The sequence below is a fragment of the Hemiscyllium ocellatum genome, chromosome 15 (genome assembly GCF_020745735.1).
Source record: "Hemiscyllium ocellatum isolate sHemOce1 chromosome 15, sHemOce1.pat.X.cur, whole genome shotgun sequence".
NCBI lineage: Eukaryota > Metazoa > Chordata > Chondrichthyes > Orectolobiformes > Hemiscylliidae > Hemiscyllium > Hemiscyllium ocellatum.
The window spans coordinates 37,398,638-37,421,203 of record NC_083415.1 but is presented as its reverse complement, the minus strand read 5'-3'; positions in this window follow the sequence as shown (position 1 = coordinate 37,421,203).

Sequence of the window (22,566 nt, the reverse complement as noted above, 5' to 3'; positions counted from 1 at the left end):
CCGGTTGTTTTAGTGGGTAGAATGTGAAAGATGTTCAGACTTGCAGACAATTGCAGGAGCATCTGTGTTGACCGTGAACAACTATTAGTTTCACAAGCAGGAGTTATGAACGTCAAGTTTCTAAATGCTTATATTTAAAATACCTATTCATAGTTACAACAGGATTGAAATGGATTTTGAGAACGTTCAGTATTTTTTTCCTGGATACACAGCACATTTTACAATGGGGATGAGTTGGAGGAGGAAATGGTCCAAAGAAATCTATTGTAGGATCAACTTGTAGGCTTTTGTAAAGCATATTTGAATCTCAGACAGGTATGTTTGTGAGAATTTGGCAGAGAGACAGAAATATAGAGCAGAGAAATAAATAATCACACAGTATGTCAGTGGAAACTCATTCTCGGGTTGAAGAGGATAGGTTAATGAGACTGGACGATTCACTTCCATCCTGCCTGACAGGTGGCCTAATGGTGTTATCGTTAGACTGTTGATCTAGAAGCTCAAGTTATGTTTTAGGCACTTGGGTTCAAATCCAGCCATGTCAGATAGGGGAATTTGAATTCAATAAATATCTGGAATTAAGAGTCTAATAATGACATAAAACCATTGCCAATTGTCATAAAAACTGATATAGTTCACTAATGTCCTCTTTGGAAGGAAACTGCCATTCTTACCGGGCTTGCCTACATTTGGATCCAGACCCACAGCAATACAGCTGACAGTTAACTGCCCTCTGGGCAATTAAGGATGGGTAAGAAATGTTGGCTTGGTCAGTGACACCCACATCCTATGAATGAGTGGAGGGTGAGTCTGCACTTGGAGCTGAGGAAGGTGGCATCTGCACATGGAGGGGGGAACCTACTCAGCATGTTTAGGTCATCTAGTCTAAAACACCTGCCACAATCACTGAATTTAAATTGCAAGGCCAACAGGTTCCATGGTGAAGCTGTTTCTCAGCACCCAGCTGTAGACCTTGGACTGCATGGTCCACTCCATGGGTCTTTTGCCTGTCCCTATGCACAAAGTGGTCTGACACCAGTGTTGCTATTAAAGTGCTGATGTGCTCCAACGTGAGGTATTGAAGTGCAGAACTGTATTGTTTGCTGAGTGTGAATGTGCCATGAGGGTGCAATGAGGTTTGTAAATGTCCAATGCCAGTATCCGTGGACTTGGGATGTGGGTATTTCTGCCCATGGAGCACACTCTAAAATTGTTGTCTGAGGTAGAGTCACAGCAGAGCAAGCATCGAGCTGGAGTCACCAGGTTATCACTCTGAATTTCATGTTGGGAATTGTCACTATCTCATTTCTAACTATCACGTGGGAGAATGGGAAACTATATCAGGAGGTAAGAATAGGGAATCATCTAATGTATGCTAATACATTCAAATAGATGCAAATAGGCCTGTCGCCACTCACTAGTGAGATTCTTGCCTTGATGTTCAAGATCAGGTTGGAGAATTGGACATTATCTCTCAACATTGAGAATCTTATTTTTTCGATCTTGCCCTGTATTCCCAACTGCCCTGCCATTGCCTGCATCATTTCAGGGCTCAAAAGATTCCATAAGACCATAAGACATAGGAGTGGAAGTAAGGCCATTCAGCCCATCGAGTCCACTCCGCCATTCAATCATGGAGGATAGGCATTTCAACTCCACTTACCCGCATTCTCCCCATAGCCCTTAATTCCTCGAGACAACAAGAATCTATCAATCTCTGCCTTGAAGACATTTAGCGTCCCGGCCTCCACTGCACTCTGCGGCAATGAATTCCACAGGCCCACCACTCTCTGGCTGAAGAAATGTCTTCGCATTTCTGTTCTGAATTGACCCCCTCTAATTTTAAGGCTGTGTCCCCGGGTCCTAGTCTCCTCACCTAACAGAAACAATTTCCTAGCATCCACCCTTTCCAAGCCATGTATTATCTTGTATGTCTCTATTAAGTCTCCCCTTAATCTTCTAAACTCCAATGAATACAATCCCAGGATCCTCAGCCGTTCCTCATATGTTAGACCAACCATTCCAGGGCTCATCCATGTGAATCTCCGCTGGACACGCTCCAGTGCCAGTATGTCTCGTCTATATGCCCATTTGAAAAGGCAGACGAAGTCTTGACTTATCTTCCATTTAAAAAATGGCAAATTCAACAACATGTAATCTCTTTAGTGGTGAACTGACAGCCTTGTTTATTTCCTTTAATTCTGGTGTGTGATTGAACCCATTACCTTTGATTCACTTAGTGTGCTACCAATGAAAGTACAAAGGACAGGTGTAAATTTATATTTCTATCTGCCATTTCTGGAAATTTTCGTGATGATGTTTTACATTCTAACACTGAATTTGAATATTACCATTTTGCTTTTGAAAAAAAACTTGTAATTTTAAAACATTGTCCGAGTCCTTAGTGAGAGAGATTCTTTCAGAAATTAAGATAAATGGTTGATATTATATTTACTACGTATTTATATTTTATTCCCATTTACATTTTTTGATTTTCCCCTTGCTCATTGAACATAAGCTGGATCATTTAAGGCTTCAATGACGCAATGGTTTCATGAACAAGGTGCTGAACCTTACATTTTATGGCTGCACATTTTCTCTAGTTTTTGTGGAGGGTTTAAGACCATAAGTCATAGGAGTAGAAATTAGGCCATTCAGCCCATCAAGTCTGCTCCACCATTCAACTATAGCTGGTAAGTTTCTCGACCCCATTCTTCCACTTTCTTCCTGTAACCCTTAAGACCCTTGATACTCAAGAACCTACCTATCTCAGTTTTAAATACACTTAGTGACCTGGCCTCCACAGCCTCCTATGGCAATGGGTTCCATAGATTCACCAATCCCTGGCTGAAGAAGTTTCTCCTTATCTCTGTTCTAAAAGGTCTTCCCCTTACTCTCAGGCTGTGCATTGGAAACATCGTCGGATGAGGCGAGCTGATTTACTTACTGCATCTTACCAACATGATAACCACCCACCCTGCTCCATGTGGTCCCTCACATCTGCTTTTAGCCCTATTCTACCACTTCCCCTCACTACAACATCTTGTCATTGCCAGCATGGAATAGACTGGCATGGCTGGGGTGTCATCTTTAAGTGGCCATTATCCATCTGAACAAGCTTTGACAGTCTGCAACTACCCTGTATGGCGTTTGACCTGGATGTGGCAAACATTGGCACCTCACTTTCTGAACAGGTACCTAGAGGCCTTGGTGGCTGAGGTGACATGGAAGAGGATTGTTCTCCTCCATCATGAAAGCCAGAGAAGTCAATGGTGTCTGACCATGCCCATTGCTGCTTGGGTCAGTATGGTCTGAGCCATCAGGTGGAATGTGCAGCAGTGCAGGAAGATGGTCAGTCATCTTTTTGACTCTGTGAGTGCATAACACCACTGCGACTGTACTTCATCTCCCATCAAGGCTTATATTCTACCATATTTATTGTTGTCTGGAACATTTTCTCTCACTTGCTCTCAACCACTCCAAATACCCACACTACCAACCTTGCATTCACTCTGCAGTATCTGTTCGCTCACTTGGGTTGCCTCATCACTTTAACATGATTTGTACCAACAATAATAACTGCATCACACAATTTTATTTCTCTAATACTAGTTTGTCTCTCATTCCAAAATAAAACAGTCCATAACAACATTTGACACCTCATCGCTTATGAAGAGAGTATCCTAACTAATCATCCTGAATGTCTAACTGACTGTGTCTCAGCCCTGGACTGGTATCAGAAGTTGCCCTTGTCCTGATGAATCAGGCTCCCTTGACTGAAGGCTATCTACTTTGAGGACTCCTGACTAGCTTTGGTGGTATTGTGGCTAAAGGGTTAGCACTGCTGCCTCACAGTGCTAGGGACCCAGGTTTGATTCCAACTTTGGGTGACTGTGTGGAGTTTGCATGTTCTCCCCATGTCTGCGTGGGTTTCCTCCCACAATCCAAAGATGTGCAGGTTAGGTGAATTGGCCATGCTAAATTACCCATAGTGTTCAAGGATGTGTAGGTTAGGTGCATTAGTCAGGGGTAAAGGGAGGATATTAGAGTAAGGGAATGGGTCTGTGTGGGTTACACTTCAGAGGGTTGGTGTGGACTTGTTGGGCCAAAGGGCCTGTTTTCACACTGTAGGGATTCCATAAATATAGTAAAGCTTTCGGGCTTTGTGTCTGCACTAAGTGGTAAGGCAATCTAGCAATATTGTGAACTTGGTATTGCTGGCTGAGGGGGCAAAGTAGAAATCTAGATAGGCTGAAAGTGAGTGAGTGCTAAGAGAACAAGCTTACAGACCTGAGTTGCAGCCTACTCCTGTCTGTCAGCTGGGTCTGCATCCCTGAGCACAAAGTGTCCTTACAGCAGCATTATAATGATAGTTATTGCTGTACCCCTTGGTGTAGCAGTCAAGTGTTTATGTGTATTATAAGGTGGATTGGAGATATGTCATGAGATGTCTTTGAAGCGAGCAATTGTTGGATGCCAGTGTCTGTGGATTTGGGATGTATAGGACTGATTCCCAAGGAGCATATGCTGAGATGTTGGTACTGGGTGCAGAACAGGGGGGCGCTTTGTAACAAGCAACGAGGTAGAGTTACCAAGTACCCACTCTGACTTCTATGTTGAGAATTCTCAGTATTAAGTTTACTTGTGGTATATAATAGGGCACCACCAAAACTACATACTAATGAGGTGAGATGTGCTATTATTTAGGTCATTAACAAGCAATAATCTCCCTTAGATAGTGAAGAAGGCGTTTGGTATGCTTTCCCTTATTGGTCAGAGTATTGAGTACAGGAGTTGAGAGGTCATGTTGCAGCTGTACAGGACATTGGTTAGGCCACTGTTGGAATATTGCGTGCAGTTCTGGTCTCCTTCCTATCGGAAAGATATTGTGAAACTTGAAATGGTTCAGAAAAGATTTACAAGGATGTTGCCAGGGTTGGAGGATCTGAGCTACAGAGAGAGGCTGAACAAGCTAGGGTTGTTTTCCCTGAAGCGTCAGAGGCTGAGGTGTGACCTTATAGAGGTTTACAAAATTATAAGGGCATGGATAGGATAAATAGACAAAGTCTTTTTCCCTGGGGTCAGTGAGTCCAGAACTAGAGGGCATAGGTTTAGGGTGAGAGGGGAAAGATATAAAAGAGACCTACGGGGCAACTTTTTCATGCAGAGGGTGGTACGTGTATGGAATGAGCTGCCAGAGGATGTGGTGGAGGTTGGTACAATCGCAGCATTTAAGAGGCATTTGGATGGGTATATGAGGAAGGGTTTGGAGGGATATAGGCCGGGTGCTGGCAGGTGGGACTAGATTGGGTTGGGATATTGGGTTGGCATGGATGGGTTGGACCGAAGGGTCTCTTTCCATGTTGTGCATCTCTATGACTCTATGACTAACTCAGTGCTGCTAGCTAAAAGTTTGTCATGACATCCAGATCTTAGTGACAAAATTAAGAGTTGGTCCTTTGTGATAGGCCTTGGCAGATTCACACATGATTCTACCAGATTTCTTGCCACAGCCTACAGTATTCAGGCTGCCCACGGATATTACTTGGAAGTAAAAGGAGCTTGTTCTTCTTTGTCTCAAGAAAAATGTTTTAATTTGTTCTGTGGTTGGTTGAGATTAGTAAGCTAAGACCTGTGCCTAAATACAATTATATGTACTCTGTTTTACAACCACCTTTCATATTATTTTTCAACTTATAGCCTCATTATTTATGTCAAGTTCCTTAGTGAACTTCCTATGTATGAAGAATTTGGTAAATAACCATACAACAATGCTTTTCTACACATTTTCAAGATCTGCTAATAGTTCTGCATATCATCCAGTGTGCATACCATATCATTCCTCCTTTTGTGTTATTTTTACCTGCACCTGAAATGAAACATTGCATTTCTGTATTAAATAGAAAGGTGTTTGTGGGAGCATTTTGACGTTACTATTTAATGGTGCATTTGTACAGTAAGTTGTTGGAGCAGCTGTAGGCATTCAGCTCATTGAGTCTGTTCCACCATTCAATGAGATCATGCCTGATCTGATAATCTTCAACTTCTCTGTCCTGCCTTTACCCACAACCCTTGATTCCCTTATTGATTTTAAAGAATGAATTAACCACAATGTTTCCTTGTCACACAAACCTTCAGATATGGTATTGAAATAAACTCCTTGTCTCATTGCTGCGTTTTGGTTATATTCTTGTTAACATCTCCCTGCATGCTGAAAGCAGGATTGGGGTGCAATTTTTGTTGTAAAGTGAATGTAGTGTCTTGACAATATTCTTCAGCCACTCAAAACATCCAACGTTTTTGTGACAATTTAATTAACAGATGGTTTTGGAAGAAACACACCACTGAGATTCAAACTCAGGAGTGTCAAACTAGTAGCTGCAGTATAATTTCTAGCCAAATACTAAGTGATCACACTGTTCGAGTTCTTTTGAGTTGAAACATTTCTTTCAAAGCAGCCCTGCATTGTTATATGTATGTTTGCACAGTGTTCTCTTGGCAATTTCAATTACAAAGTAAACGGTAGTTATAATACTGGATCTTGGTGATTCAGAAACCCAGTCTCATGCTTTAGCCACATGAGTTCAAATTCTCCATGAAGGGAAGGTAGTAATGTAGTGATAATATCACTGAATTAATAATCCAAGGGTTTAAATCCGACATGGCAGATGATGAAATTTGAAATTCATAAAATTCTAGAATTAAAAATTAGTCTGATGACAACCATGTTACCATTGCTGTAAATATCCATCTGGTTCAATAATGTCCTTCAGGGAAGGAAATCTGCCATTCTTACCTGGTCTGTGTCACATGTGACTCCAGATCCACAGCAACATGGTTGCTTGTCTGTTTGACACTCATATCCTTAGAAAGAATAAATTCACAAAAAATCTTTAAAGAACATAAGCAGCCTGCTTTCAATCAATGATAAGTTTTAAAAGATTCCAATAATTGAAGAAGTTATCTTGATTTGTAGGTTTACTTCTGGTGATGTCAAACAAATGCACTATAAGAATACTTACACTTGGAAACTCTCACTGCTTCTATTTTACGTGCGTGTGAATTTTGCGTGTACTTTGCAAAACTGGCATTCTTGCAAAATAGAAATATTTCACGAGATATTAAAACAAAAGGACGTATTTTGTTCTCAGTCGCCAATTAATGGCCCTGGTCTTATATTTGCTGTTGCCTATAGTCTTTCTGTAGGACGTTGCACTGGGATGTGCTAAAATTAGAGAGCTAAAAGTTGCAACACCCGTAAAGAGCAGATGGGACTTGCATGAACAAGTAGAGCAACAATACATCTCCTTAATCAAGCTATTTGAAGAATCACTGAGCAGCTCAGAGTCTGAACTAGGTAGTACCAGTTGGAATATTGAATTCCTTACATATTAAATTCTATGTCAAATCAAGTTTGGTAGAGCAAACGAAACAAAGAGGCAGATAAAATAGATGGATAGGAAAAGAACTCCAATAATAATTCAATTCTGAAGGAATGAAAATCCACACTTTTACAATGATGTTTTCAGAGTAGTTGTTTCAGCTTTATTAAGAATTAACACACCATTAGAAGAATACTTATAACTGGATAAGCTCTAATCTTTTTCAGCCAAAACCAATTGTTTGGTTTCTACCTCAGCAACTTCATGGCATATACTTAGTGTTAGTCAGAAGATGAGACGTTTATAATGCAACATTTGGAAGAATAGGGAATCTCAGGCAACAACCTCTGGATATCTGTTGTTATGGACCAGAAGAAACTCCTCAAAATATTTTAAAAAGGCAACCTAGACCTTAGACCCTTAAACCCACAGTATCATCACACTACGTCTAGCTGTGCTTGGTGTTGTCTGATCCCTATGTAATTAATGGTGAACATTGATAGCATAACCCTTACTTTGCTGCAAGATGTGGTTCATGGAGAATGCACCTTTCGATTCTTTTGGAAATACAATAAAGTCAAACCTAAAGTATTAAAATAATACACTTGTTTGCATTATAGAGAGTAAATACTTTTCCTTCACGTATTTATTTATCAAAACTGGCAGTGTTATTAATGCACCCAATTAGCACTGTGTTCATTCCTGGGAACTGTGAAAATTTTGCATTGACCCTTCCACTGTTTAACTTTAATTTTGCTTTGAATAACACACTCAGCACAGAATAAACTGAAGCTCCTCTTAATCCCACTTACTTCAGTTCTCAACTTTTAAACAGTTTTTTTAATCAATGTGAATCCAGAGAGACTTTAGGGTAGTGAATTTTTAAAAAAAAATTACAACCAAGAGCAATAATTGGAGTTGACTTCACAAGAACTAACATTCAGCACAGAGTTAGTCTTTGAATGTCCTGGACTGGTCTGTAAGCCCATATATAGTATTATCAAATTGAAATTGAACCTATTACTTGAAATATAACCTATGCAAATAAATATTAAAATACATTTTTATATTTAAATTAGTTTAATAATTAACTACAAAGGAAATTAATTAAATGTGATGTGAACTCTGACGACAATTTCAGAAACATTATTTCTCAAAAGATTTGTTAAAGTTTGTTGTCTATTTCATTTCAGCACTTGTCTTTTACTGTTTCTGGTTCACTACTTAATATGAACACTTTAGCTAGATGTTTAATTTTGCTGTTACTGTTTATATAGTAAGTTATTTATATAGTTAAGTTTCCATTGTCATCACAATGAAGTATTTTTCAAACCATAACAGTCAACAGTATTTGGATATTGTGGTTGATACTTTGATGCAGTAAAATATAACCACACATGAAGAAGCCTTGACACGTTCACCACTACACACCCACTTTACTGTTAACGTTTTGAAAATAATAGCTACATTTATTGAAGTAACAACCAATGTCAAAAAAAGGTAATTCGAATGAATATTTATGTAGTGTACCAGATCTATGCTGAAAATGGGTTCACAGCTGTTGCAATGAAAGTGTGAGGTTTCATTTAAAAAAAACATGCAAATTGTAGCCATCAGTCCTAATTGAATACAAACTGAGCGTTAGTTATATTTAGGATAATACTGTAATGTAGTCCACTGAAAGGGTATGATATGAGAGATAGAACTAAAATGCTGGCAGTTACCAATATTATCTAAGCTCTGAGATCTGTTGTGCCCTTCAAATAACCTCCATCCGATGTTACTTCATAGATGGTGCATTCATTCAGTTTTCATTGAGTTTATTTTTTCCTCTGATAGCAGATGTTGTGACAGACACCTACAGACAGCAGGCTCCTGTGATTGAATTGTGTGATCGAAGTAAAGTGCTGTTTGTACTCAGTGATTTAAACTGCAGTGGTATCAGGCTTTATTTCACTGCATTTTACAGGAATACAACAAAATTGTGCACATCTTGTGTAATATGTAATAATAAATGAATTATGAGGCACTAACATTATCTCTGTGTTCATTCATTAAGTAAATGGTGAGAGCCAGTAAATTTAAGTACATTGAAGCATTCCATGGTTTTTAAAAATTTTGAATAATTGTAAATATGAATTTTTTTTGTTAATCTTTGCAATGACATTGTTTACCTCTTTTTCACAAAGTGAGCTTTATATACTAATTTTGTGTATTCGAGGTTCATATATTAGGACTTTTAAAATAATATTTTTTTTAACTTATTAAAGGACCAGAAGATTAATTGTCTGCATCAGCGACCTGACAATTCGCCATCTAGTTCTCTACTAAGTTACACATTTTTGCACCCTTTACAGATGGTTGAGTTTCCATTTGATAGAAAAGCTGTTGCCAATCAATTCAGGCAAAATACAAACAGAATTGAACATGGACAAATGGTATATTTAGCTGAACAATAAAGACAATTCGTTTGGAGAGAAAGATTGGCACCAATACACACTCAATTCTATACTAAAAGGATTCCAATTTTTTTTTTCCTCAAAATGTTCAGCATCTTGGTTCAGTTATCACAGGGGAAATTCTGCGCTCCTATAACTCAGCGTGGGAGTTGCAGCCACAGGGAGCACAGGTTGGAGAATCAATGCTTTTTTTCCTCTTTCATTGCGGCTTCCCTGCAGGAAACAAAGAGATTGTAGAGTTTACCAATGTGAACTGGACAAATGGGACAAAAATGACTAGGGATTCTGGTTAAATACAATGGAAATCTTATTAATCACTATTAAAATCATATATATGTTCTGGTGCAACTCTGACTGGATGGCCAGCAGAGAAAAGCCATTACTTGCTTCAGAACATCTTTAAATACCGAAGCTCATGCATTGCAGCATCAGAAGGAGCTAGTTCAATTGGTGTTCTTCACAAGAACTGTAGCAGTATTAAAATAGTTCTTTAGTACTTCAAGTACATTTACAGGTACAGAAACATTGTGACTGCATGAGTGCCATCTTTACTAATTCAAGATACCTCCACAAAATATTAATGGCCAAGCCTCTCAGAGCAGATCCTCCTGCTTTTAAAAGATATTTCTAGGCTGCAGCTTCGACTAAATTGATAGACTGTATCGACTGTATAGATTATACAGTCATATATTAAATCAGATTGTGTGACAATTTGCTGTGAAGAATCTGAAATTCATCTATTGGTATCTGAAATTTCTCCAGTTGTGTCTTTGGTCCCAGCAAAGGTTTTCACAAAACGTCTTAAAAATTGAAAGGCTAGCTGGTGTCATGGTACCCAGCCAAAGAAGTGATGCAAAGAGAAGAAAAGGAGAACTTGTGAGGAACAAGTAGGATTGGGTATTCTTTAGTGGGCTGCAGTAGGGGAGACCACATATAGGTTGTGGATGAAAGATGATCTTGCCTGTTAGATTTGACTATTCTCACATAGCTTCATTTGCCTGGATTCTTAATCCTGGGGAAAATTGGTCTGCAGACAATATATTTAAAACTCAACCTCATTAAAGTATGTTAAAATAATTTGGTTTCTGGTACTCCTGAACTCATTACCCTTAACACTTGTTTTCAGTGAATTGGGGTAGCTTTCATATTTTTGAATTTTTAAGGGTGTTTATGATTGATCACCTGCCCCCATTCTTGACTTGAACAACTTGTTCAATGCTGCAGTATCATTTTCTTGTAGATTTTAAACAAATGTATATGAGGCAACACAATGCATGGGGTCAAGATAACACATGAAGTTTGAATCATTCTTCTATCTTCCCACAACCTTACATGAATAGTTTACACCTAGAACCATCTGGATTATGAATAACATTTGTGAGATCAACTGCAGTACTTTGCTAACTCTCTTCCATTTTCTTTCTGTCTCAAAAGTGTTGACAATCTTGTGGTGTCTACTCTAAATGAACAAACATGTGTCAGTCCAGACAATTAGTCTTAGAAGGCTATTCAGAAACAGAGAGAATTACTGGCCCTCTTGAATTCACTCTTGCTTGTGAGACAATCATTCACTTTTCCACCTTGTACCTTGTTTGCTGAAGGGGGAGTGATTCTTGTCAGAAGGATAGTATGTTAGATGGGTGATTTGTGAGGAAAGTGATAATTAAATGGTTCTATCCAATTTTGGTTTTGCTGGGGGTGATTAAAGGTAAGGTCCTTCAAAAGGATCACTTGTTGCCAACTGCATGGCTATTCCATTTTATTTCATTGCAAGTAACAAAGAAATGATATGTCCCAGTGTAAGTTGTATCTCAGTAAAAAGTTACATTTTTATATTGAAGTATTTCATAACTAACTCAACATAAATAATACATTATAGTGTCTGTAGTCTCTAGACACTAAATGATCAATGAAATGTGTACTCTTTTCAGAAGAAAAATTATAGTCTTCAATTTATCTCGCAACTTTCATGACTACAGGGCAAAGTGCTTAAGAGCCAGTGCAGAACTTCTGAAGTGCAGCCAATGTTGTAACGTAGCATCCAGATTGTATTTAAGAACTTCCCGTGAATAGCAATGTGATAGTGACCAGCTAATCTGTTTTGTGAATTTGATTTAGAGGTAAACATCGGTCAGGATACTAGGAATAATTCCCCAGTCATCCTCCAGTTTGTGCCATGGGGTCTTTCACCATCTGGGATGGTAGAAAGGACATTAGTTTAATATTTCATCTAAATGAAGGCACCATTCTTAGTGCAATTCACCCTCAGGACTACACTGGGATGTCAGTCAACACTTTTGTTCTAAATTCTTAGAGTAAGATTTCAACCTATAACCTGCTGACTCAACAGCAAGAGTACTACCAACAGAGTGATTGTGATAATCTCACATTGTAATGCTGTATAATCAACTTTCTTCATGCACTGTGAATGCTAATGATTATTGACTTACATGAGACATATCAGCAGGAAGCTGCTAACTTGTGGAGGACCTGATATAGTTTGAAGTACAGCACTACATTTATTTTGGTGGTGAATTGAGGTAAGTATAACTAATGTTGTACTTGTTTTTTCTCCTCTGCTGTGACTTCAGATCCTTGTTCTTTATTTGCATATCTGATATATGCAGTGCTTTTGAAAAACAGAAAAAAGTTCAAATAATTAGTAAAAGCAGGTCTGCAACAAGTTGCTATTTCATTCCAAACATTCCTGATAAATGTGTTGTAGTTTCCCTCGCAGCTCATGGACTTTCTGGACTGATCTTGAGTGTCAAGCATTCAAACAATTGTACTGATACTCTGAGATAAAGCACCCGAGCATCTGATCTTTGGGCTTATGCTCATTGTCTGACCTATAAGCCTGAGCTAGAGTTTTATGAACATTGTGTGTACTGTATTATATTTACATCTGGATTCTAATGCATTAATTTCCTTCTAATCCATTAATTTAGCTATTAGTGTAAAATAATGACAAAGTCCAGTGATTTGCAAAGCTTGTGGTGTCATTTTTCACCGAGGCTTTATGATGAGGGATTCTGATTTATACCACCCATCTAATGGAGATTTCTGTTTTGAACCAATGCTAAAGGAGGAATTTTGGCTATAAAACATGAGTGAAACAGAAGCTAAGAAGTGTATTTAATCCCCCCTCCTGACCTGCAGCCAAAATTGTTTCTCTAATTCAATGTCCATCCACAAAACCAGTAGGAAGCTCGTGAAGACATATTAATCATGGACCTTCAATTTTATTAAAGTCTTGATGCTGTTTTACTAACAATTGAGCAGAGTGCGGATTAGTGGTGCTGGAAGAGCACAGCAGTTCAGGCAGCATCCAAGGAGCAGCAAAATCGACGTTTCGGGCAAAAGCCCTTCATCAGGAATCTATTGAGCAGGGTGGTCATTCTGCTCAGTAACACCTGACATACAGTCAACAGAGACCCCGTAAAATAAGTTCACTTTAACTGTTTTCAATGGTAATCTCATCACTGGTGGGAAAAGCTGGCTTGAAAGGTTCGTGATAGCTTGGAGGCTCCAACTATTCTTCAGGTAGAGAAGGATACCAATTCATTCAGCTTTGGTTTTATGGGAGTGAGTTAAGCTAGATCTCACTAAAGGCACAAATGTGTGGGATAAGAAAGTACTTTCCTCCATAAAATGTTTTCTCCTTTTCTGTATTTATTAGGACATGGAGCATAGAACAATAGAGGACAGGAACAGACCCTTCAGCCCATTGTGTCTGTGCTGACCATGATTCCTCTTTTACATAATAATAGCAGAATTCCTTTATTGTCCTGCTGAATGAGTTCACCACACCTGCTGCGCTGACTGGTTAATGTTTAAATGATTCTGTTGTGTCTTTCATTTTTGTTTACATCAGTTTTGCAGGTACTCAGTTTAAACTGCAGTATACTGTTAATGTGCCTCTTGTGCATTGCTTTTATTTGACATTTTGACAAAATTAATTGTTGTTGGCAGGATGAATCCTAGGAACCCACTTTGATCTAAATCATAATTTTGATAGTTTGAAATGAAATACCTATTCTCAGTCTCATGTTTGAATTTGTCTGCTATTAAAGTTACAATGTAAAGGCAGATTGTTGGAATAGCTGTGCTAAAAAATTTATTTCTGACATTTTGTTTCATTTTATGAGAATATTGTGAGTATATGAGAGAAAAAAAATCAGTGAAAGCATTGTGAGAGTAAGAAAGACTTTGACTGTCACTAGTGCCAAGCTTGGAGGGGGAAAGGGTATGTAGTTAGGTGCAATGGTGAGGTACCTGAATAAACCTGAGTGAGGAAGGTGTTGTGACATATTGTTCTCATGTAGATTTTAGGAAGAGAATGTGGAGATAGCAGAGATTTTAACAGGTTAATTTTTTTAAAAAAGTCTTAAATTATCCTGAGGGATTATAAAGAAGGACCTGTACTCCTCTGAAATTGTTCAGAGCCACAAGAAAATGTTTGGCTTCTCCTTCCTGAAGGCCACCACCCCCCCACCCCCAACTTATCTGAGTGCTGAAACTGTTCTTTTGGCCTAAAGTGATGTTCTCACTCATTGATCTGTGGCTTCCAGTGGAGTTAAGACCCTGATGTCAAGATGTACTCAAAAGTGCAGAAACTTGTTGAACACAGTGCTCATACCATGTGGTTTCCTAAATGATGAAGCTTAGGAATGGAGTAAAGATACACAGCTATTTCTTATTATCTATTATTTCATGGTTTGAATTTTTCTGTTGACAGAGTTACACTTTTTCAGTGAAATTTGTTTTGATGTTTTTTGGACAATGCTGATCTTTGTCATGATGTCTGGGGGTGCACGATGTCTTGTTGGCATGTTTTTAAAGTCATTGCTATGATAGGGAATTGGACAATCGATGTACCTTTTCTTTTAAAACCGTTGTTATGTGCTTTGTGTTTTGTGTATGGTGTTCACACCAAAAAAAGCTCAGTAAGCATTTAATAGGCACAAGTTGCTATGACTACAGCTGGCACTCAGTGGTACTGAGATCAAGTGTACAGCTGTTTGATTTTTTTCAATTATTGATAGCTTGTGGTAAAGTAGTTTAATTGAAGTTGTTATCTACCTGAACCTCAGATGCCACAAGTGTAAGATAACCATTGTATTATGAAACACATCTGTTAAAGAAATATTTTATTCAGCAAATGATACATTCATGGTTTCTTCTGATTAGTTATTATCCAGTTGTTTTAATCTTTTAGTTAATTCTTTTAAACAACTTTAAATTAAAAAGATTTGAGTACTTTTAATAGGATGTAAATAAGAAATTATGGTGTTGATTCCAATTCTATATTGTAATGAGAAAATAGGAACATTAGTAAGAGAAGAAGGCAATTTAGCTCTTCAAGCTTGCTTCACCATTTAATATGATCATGGGGCTGATCTCATCTCGGCCCCAATTCCATTTTCCTGTCAACTCTCCATAAACCTTTAGCTCATCACTAATTAAAAATCTATCTCTTCCTGAGATTCATTCAGTGACCCAGAATCCATTGCATTCCGGGGTAGTGAACTTCATAGATTCACGACTGTTTGAGAGAAGTAATTTCTCCTCATCTCTGTTTTAAATCTGCCACCCCTTAGCCTAAAGCTATGACCTCGTTCTAGATTTCCCCACAAAAGGAAACATCCAGTCTATATCCATTTCGTCAGTCCCCTTTAGCATCTTGTATACCTCAATTAGATCTCCTCCCACTCTTCTAAACTCTGGCAGATATTAGTCCTAACTGTTTAATCTCTCCTCATAAGACAAACTTTTCATTTCTGGAGGTGTTTTTGGAGTTCAAAAACGATTTACAAATTAATTTCAAGATTCTTAATATGCCAATTAGTAATTCTGAACATTAAGCACAGGATTTTATTGAAGACTTAATAACTGTCTGCTAGGTAGGAAGGTTTGTAGTTGCATTGTTCCAGCACAGCAGTTCAGGCTTGCTAACCTCCATGTTTTGATTATACCTGGCTATATGACTACAGTGAAATGTTTGGTCCACAGAGATATTGGGCCTGATTTTAACTGATCTGTCCCTGACAGAAGTCGATGGGGCTGTTAAAATAAATGAAGTATCTTAACCATAGTAGTAATTTTCCTTTCCCACTGTAGCTGAATAATTGAACAGGATAACCTCAGGAAGAAAGAGAGGCTCCTATTTTCAATAGCTAGATCCAATCCGATGAAGACATGAAATTTCACAATTTCAAGGTGGGATCTGGGTTGGGTGGAGTGAAAAACAATGACAGCTTTCCCAGTAAAGGTTTGCCAGTTGCTGGATACTGGGCCAGAAGAAGCCAAGAAAGTTACATTTATAAAGTTTACTTTTATGTTTTCCTGTGTGCAGGAGTGCTCCGCTGAATCATCATCATCCATGTCAGATGCATTTTTAAACCTGGACCTGTAATTGTATGTCAGAGGGTAGCATGATGGCTTAATGGTTAGCACTGCTGCCTCACAGCACCAGGGATCCAGGTTCAATCCCAGCCTCCGGCAACTGTCTTTGTGGAGTTTGTACATTCTCCCTGAGTCCGTGTGAGTTTCCTCTGCGTGCTGGTTTCCTCCCACAGTCCAAAGATGTGCAGGTTAAGTGAATTGGCCATGCTAAATTGCCCACAGTTTCAAGGATGTGTAGGCTAGGTGCATTAGTTAGAAGAAATGTAGAGGAATAGAGTGGGTTTTGGGGGTGATACTCTTGGAGGATTGGTGTGGACTTGTTCAGCCTAATGGCCTGTTTCCATGCTGTAGGGATTTATGATGCTATGATGTTGATAATTGTCCAAAAACAACTTCATCTTATGCTTGTCCTAAGCATCTCCTCTACGTTAAGAACCACTGATTTTTTTTATATAGGCTGTCCAATCCTTTGAATTAGCTCTAAACCTTTGCAGTATTTTACACATTTTCTTTATCTTATTTGGTCAACTATAGATGGTGCATTGTAGCTCTAGGGTATTCTACAGTGTCTTTGCTGAATGTTATGTAATATCTTCTGAAATGTCAGACAGTGAATCTCTATTGACCTTTCTCTTCACCTAATTTCCCAGTTCACTTTAGCTAGCTCTGTCTTCATAGTCTCATAATTGCCCTGAATTTTGTTTAAATCATGAATTTTAGACACAATCTTCTCTCTCCCAAATGGAATGAAAAATTCAATCAAGTTATTGTCAATTCTACTTAGGCACACCTTTACTATGAGGCCATTAATGTCTTTGCCCATTACCAGATGTGGAATAGTGTTCTTGCTCTTGCAGGTAGAACATTCTGCTTCAACAAATTATCCTGAAAAATCTCTGTTTTTGCCAATCAGATTTACCCAATTCATATGTAGATCAAATTACATTAGATTATTATTGTAACTTTCTTAGAACGTCTGATTATTTCTTATTATATACTGTATCCTATGGAGTGAATACTGTTATGGGACCTATAAACTTCTCCCACAAGTGACTTCCTACCTTTAATGTTTATTATCCCCATCCTAACTGATTCCCTCTCTTAATATTCAGAACTAAGGTAATCTCTCTCTGTTGTACCAAAATCATATTTAATGGCAGAACTACCCCTCTCCCATTTCTTAGATTCTTGTCCTTATGAAATATCATGTTCCCATGAAAATTCAGGACTCAACCTCTGTCATCTTGCCGCCAAGTGTCTGCAATGGCTATCAGATCATACATATTTATTTATATCTGGGCTACAATTCATTCATTTTGTTTTGGAATGCTAGATGAATTGGGGATTACAAAGTTAGCAGAAAGGAAAAGGACCATAGTCAAACTCATGGAGAAGTTGGAAATAGCCCAAAATTGGACTTTATGGCATAGTTATATAATTTATGGAGCTGCTGGCATTGTCTGAACCTTTGGAGGCAGCTCACTCAATGCTAGTTTTTCAATCTGGGCTGTGTCAGGAAGGGACAGGGAAACAAATATAAATTGGAGTGATTACAGATAAGTTGCTCTTGGTTTTACATTATTTAAACATATAACATCTTTTCAGTGCCAGCCACTTTATGGTCTGCATATGTTCAGAAATAGCTCCTCTCAGCAGCCCAGTTCTCCAGAGGAGTCATGAAATAGGTACAAATTCCTTAATATATGTAAGGAAAAATATACAGAGACAATAGAATATTAGTGGAAGTAAATTCACAAATGTTTGCAAAGATGAAATAAAAGTTTGGATTTTATTTGAAGTGGTGGAGTTTATGAACTTTTATGATACACAGAAGTCTTTATTTCCAAGTTGTCACTTTCTGTAGAATATTACTTCAGTGTTTAGGACTATTTCTTGGTAAATGCAGATTAGAAATTCTGAGCATTTTTTTTTGGAAAGACTGAAATTTTGGTTATGAGATATAAAAACATAATAAACAAAAATTATTTGGAAATTTATGTCAGAGTAAACAATAAATGTTTTGGTTGTGTTAATATTCACAATTCTTTTTAACACAATTCCAGTTAATCCAAGTAGTACACAAATTATTACAGCAGCTTTCTGATCAATCAGTTACCACAATGTGAAAAGGCATCAATAATTCTTGTAAAATTTCTTCAAATAATGCTGGGAAAGCAATAAAATTCTTGTAGTTTATGGATATTCATTATCCTAGAAGGCTACTTGATTGGAAAACTTTATTGACAGTTGTATAATCATAATTCTTTGCTTTGATGTTTATTTTCTTAATTTGATTTCTTCAGGTAAACCATTTTAAATGTTTGTGGCAGAGGAAAGTGGGGCAATGAATAATTTAAAATTAAATGTGTCAACTTCATCTATTGTTGTATGGCAGTTGGGCTTGGGTTGCTTAGTTGGGGGAGGGAGTGTTGTAATGTTAACCCATTTATAGCTAAATGGTTTTTCTTCAGACCTTTTGAGCCCGCTATTTCAAAAATAAACGGTAACTTGCAACTACATATGTTTTGAAGAAATGAAAATGGACAATGAGGAGTGATGGGAGAAGAATTAATTCTGTTATGGGACCTATAAACTTCTCCCACAAGTGACTTGCTACCTTTAATGTTTATTTACCCATCCTAACTGATCCCCTCTCTTAATATTCAGAACTAAGGTAATCTCTCTCTGTTGTACCAAAATCATGTTTAATGGCAACAGAAGGTATAGTCAAACAGATAGGTTTTGAAGGATAGGAAACAGGTATGAGGAGGGAGGGAATGTAGCATATTCATGTCACTTTCTGTAGAATATTACTTCAGTGTTTAGGACTATTTCTTGGTAAATGCAAGAGATTTGCTGAGCCATGATCTTATTGAATGGTGGAGATAGTTAGAGTGGTGCAAATAGATTCATTGCATTTTACAGCATGGAAAGTGGCCTTTCAGCCCATTATGTACATACTGTTCACCAAGCACTTATCCACTCTAGTCCTATTTTCCAGCACTTGGTCAGCAGCCCTGTGTGCTATGGTATTTCAAGTGTCTAAACACTTCTTAATTGCTGTAGCAGTTCACTCCTCTACCACTCTTTCAGGCAGTGAGTTCCAGGTATCCCTACTCTCTGGGTAAATAAAAGTTTACTCAAATCCTCTCAAAATCTCCTGCCCTCTCCCTAAAATCTATGTCTCTGGTTATTGACCCCTCCACGAAAGGAAAACGTGTCTACCCTATCTATGCTCCTCATAATTCTGCACATCTCAATCAGGTCCCCAGGGTTAGCCTTCTTTATTCAAAAAGCAACCCCAGCTGATCAAGTCTTTCTTCATAACTGACAATGCTTAAACTCAGGCATCATTTGGTAAATCACCCCTGCATCCTCTCTAGAGAATCACATCCTTTCTATAATGTGATGACCAGAACTGCACACATTACTCTAGCTGTAACCTAATTGCTGTCTCATACACTGGCATTATAATCTCCCTGCTCTTGTATGCCATGACTCGATAAATAAAGACAAGTATCCCATATGTCCTTTTAAACACCTTATCCACCTATTCAAGGATCAATGAATAAAGGGCGGCACGGTGGCACAGTGGTTAGCACTGCTGCCTCACAGCGCCTGAAGACCCGGGTTCAATTCCCGACTCAGGCGACTGACTGTGTGGAGTTTGCACGTTCTCCCCGTGTCTGCGTGGGTTTCCTCCGGGTGCTCCGGTTTCCTCCCACAGTCCAAAGATGTGCGGGTCAGGTGAATTGGCCATGCTAAATTGCCCGCAGTGTTAGGTAAGGGGTAATGTAGGGGTATGGGTGGGGTTTCGCTTCGGCGGGTCGGTGTGGACTTGTTGGGCCGAAGGGCCTGTTTCCACACTGTAAGTCTAATCTAAAAAAAAAATGGACATGGACACTAAGATCCCTCAGATTCTCCTATTCCAAGGTCCTATTATTTATCCTTCCAAAATGCATCACCTCACACTTTTCTGGATTAAGTTCCATTACTCAATCCATCTGACCAGCCCATCTTTATTGCCCTGTAGTCTAAGGTTTTCTTCCTTCCTGTTTTCCAAACCACCAATTTTGTGTCATTTACGAACTTACTGATCATACCTCCTATGTTCATGTCTACATAATCGATGTATACCACAAAATACAAGGGACCCACCACCGAACCCATCACACAACTGGTCACAGGCTTCCAGTTACAAAAACAACCTTTGACAATCACCCCCTGCCTCCAGCCTCTCAGCCAATTTTAGATCTGAATTGCCTTTAAACTAATGCTGCAGGGGAATGGGAGCCTGAATTGTAGTTCCAGTGTACAGAAGGTTGAGGGTAATGAGGTCAGGGATAGGTTTACAAGGTTGCTAGAGGGCACTGGCAATCAAGGTGTTGGTTTGAAATGTATGTACTTCAATGCCCGGAGCATCCGAAATAAGGTGGGTGAACTGGCCGCATGTGTTGGTACCTGGTATTTCGATGTTGTGGCCAGTTCAGAGACATGGCTGGAGGAAGGACAGGAAATAGTTGTTGCAGATTCCAGGATTTAGATATTTAAGTAAGAACAGAGATGATGGTAAAAGTGGGTGGGGAGAGGGGCAACATTGTTAATCATGTGTAGTATTACAATAGCTGAGATAACATTTGAGGACTCATCCATTGAGGTAGTTTGGGCTGAGGTTAGAAACAGGAAAGGAGAGATCACCCTGTTGGGAGTTTTCTATAGGCCTCTGAATAGTACCAGCGATGTAGAGGAAAGGATAGCAAAGATGATTCTTGATAGGACCGAGAGTAACAGGGTAGTTGCTATTGGGGGTTTTAACTTCCCCAACATTGACTGGGAATACTATAGTTCAAGCAGTTTAGATGGATCAGTTTTTGTTCAATGTGTGCAGGAGCATTTTCTGACACAGTATTTGACAAGTCAACAAGGGGCGGTGCCGTATTGGATTTGGTTCTGGGGAATGAACCCGGCCAGGTGTTTGATTTGGAGGTAGGTGAGCACTTTGGTGATAGTGACCACAATTCAGTTATGTTTGCAATAACAATGGGCAGGGATAGGTATGTACCGCAGGGAGATAAGTATAACTGTGGGAAAGGCAATTATGATGCGATTAGACAAGATTTAGGATGCCGAGGATGGGAAGGAAACTGCAGGGGATGGACACACTTGAAATGTGGAGCTTATTCGAGGAACAGCTTCTGCTGGTCCTTAATAAGTATATACCTATCAGGCAGGGAAGTAGTTGTTGAGAGAGGGAGCTACGGTTCACTAAAGAAGTTGAAGCTGTTGTCAAGAGGAAGAAGAAGGCTTATGTGAGGATGAGGCGTGAGGGCTCAGTTAGGGGGCTTGAGAGTTATAGGTTAGCCAGAAAAGATCTAAGGGCTAAGAAGAACCAGGAGGGGACATGAGACGTGGTGGATAGGATCAAGGAAAACCCAAAGGCCTTCTATAGGTATATCAGGGATAAAATAATGTCTAGAGAAAGATTAGGACCAATCAAAGATAGTAGTGGAAAGTTGTGTGTGGAATCTGAGGACATAGGGAAATCACTTAATGAATATTTTTCATCAATATTCACATTGGATAAGGGCAATGTGAGTGAGAATATGGAGATCTAGGCTACAAGATTAGAGGGGTTGACAATGAGGAAGTTTTAGCACTTTTGGAAGATCTGAAAATAGATAAAACTCCCGGGCTGGATTAGATTTATCCTCAGATTCTCTGGGAAGCCAAGGAAGAGATTGCAGAGCCTTTGGCTTTGATCTTTATGTCATCATTGTTGACAGAAGACTGGAGGATAGCACATGCTGTTCCCTTGTTTAAGAAGGGGAGTCAAGACAACCTTGGTAATTATAGACCAGTGAGCCTTAATTCAGTTGTGGGTAAGGTGTTGGAAAAGGCTATAAGAGATGGGATTTATAATAATCTGGAAAGGAATAATTTGATTAGAGATAGTTAACACAGTTTTGTGCAAGGTAAGTTGTGCCTGACTAATCTTCTTGAGTTCTTCAAGAAGGTGGCAAAACAGGTGGATGAAGGTAAATCGATTGATATGGTGTATATTGACTTCAGTAAGGCATTTGATAAGGTTCCACACCTTAGGCTATTGCACAAAATACAGAGTTTTGGGATTGAAGGTGATTTATCAACTTGGATCAGAAATTGGGTAGCTGAAAGAACATAGAGGGTGGTGGTTGATGGGAAATGTTCATCCTGGAGCTCAATTACCAGTGGTGTGCCACTGTTTTGGGGCCACTGCTGTTTGTCATTTTTATAAATGATCTGGATGGGGGCACAGAATGATGGATTAGTAAATTTGCAGA